The 3,277-nt window shown below is 31.8% G+C and overlaps 1 long non-coding RNA gene across 1 annotated transcript; it reads right to left on the minus strand.

Moving 5' to 3' along the window:
• Positions 1 to 1,461: 1,461 nt before the first annotated feature.
• Positions 1,462 to 2,189, minus strand: LOC149169480 (uncharacterized). Its single transcript, XR_016259388.1, has 2 exons — positions 1,944 to 2,189; positions 1,462 to 1,771 (listed from the first exon to the last, which is right to left on the minus strand). It is a non-coding gene; the product is annotated as an uncharacterized LOC149169480 (long non-coding RNA).
• Between the last annotated feature and the right edge of the window lie 1,088 nt (positions 2,190 to 3,277).

Here is a 3,277-nt window from a genome sequence, read left to right on the forward strand (position 1 = left end):
GCATCTAGTCTTACGCTAGGTTTTGTATCTAGTCTTACACTAGTTTTTGCTTCTATTTTTGCACCAGCTTTGGTGCCTATCTTTGCACCATGTGCTGAATTTGATTTAGCACCAAATTTTGCATCCATTTTTGCGCCCATTTTTGCATCTTTTTTTGGACCATTTTTTACATCCACATTTACGTTTGATTTGTCTCCATTTTTCCCATCTCATTTTACACCATATTTTGCGTCATTTGTTTCAGCCAATTTTGCATCATTTTTAACACCATCTCTTGCATCTAATGTTACATCATTTTGAGCATCCAAATTTTCATCTTATGTTGAGTCATGTGTTGTGTCCACCTTTGCATCTTATTTTGTGTCTAATGGTACATTCAATATAGAGCCATTTTTTACGTCTACTTTTGTATTTGTTTTTGCACCAAGTTTTGCATCCAATTTGAAGCTATTTTATGCCCCTTTTTGCACCATTTTTTTGTGTCTACTTGTGTCGAATGTTGCACCATTATTTACACCGACGTTTTCATCCAATTTTGCATTTTTTTGGTGTCTAGTTTTACATCGTTTTCACCATCCAAATTTGCATCTTTTTTTGCCTCATTTTGTGTCCACATTTGCATATAATTTTGTGTCTGAGTTCGAGCCTAAATTTGCATGTGATTAGGAATCATTTTTTACATCCAATATGACATCCTTGGTTTCACCTTTTTCAGCCCCATTTTGCATCTTGTTTTATGTCTCTTCTTACATCTTTTTTTTTTCCTTTTTTGCACCCAAGTTTGCATCCCAATTTTACACCATTATTTGCGTCATCATTTGGCATATTAATTTGTAACGTTTTTTGCTTCTTTTTAACGCTCAACTTTGCATCTTATTTTACATCTAGTTGTTGTATTTTTTTGCATCTAATTTGGTGCCCATTTATGTGTCCTTGTTTTTGCCCAATTTGATATCCTTTTGTATGCCATGTTTTGTTCCCTTCTTTGTGTCAACTATTGCACAATTTTTCACTTCTAATTTAAAGCACTTTGTATGTCAATTCTTTGCATTTTGTATTAATTCCTAGTTTAACATCCAATTTTACTTTCAATTTTGCATCCATGGTTACATCCGCATTTGACTTCTTATATAGAGTATATTTTTATTTACATATATGACCCCCTTTATAGATTCATAGTGAAATATATGATAGTTTCTAAATATCATTAAAGCAGATATCACAATTCAAAATCATTTGTAAAGAAATTTAAGAGAAATTGACAACATCCATCCAAAAAAATAACAATGTGTCATTAACAATTTTCAAAACATGTATAAAATAACAACATAATACTAATAAAATCAGTATTATTTTTAATCAAAACAAGTAAAATTCAAATATGATTAACAAATCAAAATATTTCATGAATATCGTTATTCTACGATAAATTAACAGCATACATAAATCAAACTCATCGTATGATTACAAAATCAAAATGTCTCATTGATATAGGGTAAATTCACAACACCCATCTAAACATAGCAATGTCATTCTACACAATAATTTCTTCATAAAAAACAATGCATGTGCATGCCTAGCTACCACCACCAAGATCATCCTCATGATCATCTTGACCATCCTCATTACTCTGATCCACATCATCACCAACACCGCAACTATCATCATCATCTCCTTCACCACCATCATCCCCATCCTCATCCTCATCATCTCCTGATATATGTTGAACATAATTTGGATCATCGTCTTGGAAATCATTACCTATAGCATTCTCACAAAAAAAATCAATATTACATGTTAGTATTAATTACATAACACAACGCATGTTTTTGTTATACAATGTTAACCATAAAATGAGGTAAGATATAATATCTAATAGTACTAAAAAATAAAATGAAAATATGGTTTAAAATTATATTGGAAATCCAACTAAGATTACATACCATAGAGTCCATCCAAACAACAAATTCAACCCATCTCTTTTGTTGCAGCACCTCCTTTTCCAAATGATTTGGAGGTATTCCATATTTTAGTTCCTATCAATCAGTAAATAGGGAGAAATTAGATAACAATGACTTTCTTCTAGTACAAAATTTATTAAAAAAATATCACATGTTTAATATACTTACAAAGGTTGTTATCAGTGCTTTTAAACCTTTCTGGCCACTACGATGAGTGACTTTTGTCTTGGTTAAACTCGCCTTGGATGCCTTGTCCTTAAACATAAACCAATTCAATTTATTTTCACACAAATACAAGTCTAAGATACTTATAAGTATTAATACATTCTAAATAATGTTTAATGAAAAATTCAATACCTGAATGCTCTCATTGTCGGCTTTTCTTTGTGCATCCAACTTCTCATATTATTTTACAAGTTCTTTCCATACTTTAAAAGGTATGTCAATAGGTCTTTGTTTCAGTCTTTGATCTTGAGGCATTTTTTAATTTTTTCTTGTTTGGTTAAAAATTTTGGTTAAAAAAAACCGAACAAGTAATTCACATCAATGGCATGGGGACTCTATGGATATGTGTAAAAAAATGGCTATAAAGAAAACATCCAAAAAACATATGAGCTCTCCCTTTGATGGTCACTTGGGGCATATGGCTGGAAAGGAACAACTCCATTTTCGAAAATCAAGGACAATCCTTTCTCAAAGTTCTTCCTAATATTTGCTCCAAATGTCTTAAAATGTAAAACAAAATTCAAACGTCATCCTTAAACATCTCCCTTAATTATAACGTTGGACCATAAATTCTTCACTTTTATTGTTATCGGCTCTGGAATGAAATATGTGTGCACTAATGAAAAAACATTGAGTTTCATTTTTCATAATCACAAACAATGAAAAAAGAATCACACGTAACTAGCATCATTTTGGAAATTTTATATTTATTAAAAATATTTAACATGTTTTCCTCCCATATCTCATAAAAAGGTGTGAAATTTTTTATATACTCTCCAATAAGCACTACAACAAAACCAGTGATTTGGAGGTTTTACACTAAGTTTTTCAACATCGAGCTTACTAGGGCTTGCACGACCGGGGTTATTAGTAAGAATTTCATGAGGTTTGCATAGCCATGATTATTAGAATCAAAATAGTAGGATTTTCACTAAAAAACAGTTCATAGAGCTTTCCTGCTGGGGAGAAAATCACAAGTTCAACTTCTGCAGCGCAGATCATCTAGGGCTCGTAAGCTTTCTTCAGCAATCCACCTACGTTTCGAAAATGTAGCCTGCCTGCTGACAATGTTCTCAATCCTCTTCCTCTGC

This window comes from Pinus tabuliformis, chromosome 4_2 (genome assembly GCF_031772625.1).
Source record: "Pinus tabuliformis cultivar Carrire ecotype Pingquan chromosome 4_2, CPIR1, whole genome shotgun sequence".
NCBI classification, from domain to species: Eukaryota; Viridiplantae; Streptophyta; class Pinopsida; order Pinales; family Pinaceae; genus Pinus; species Pinus tabuliformis.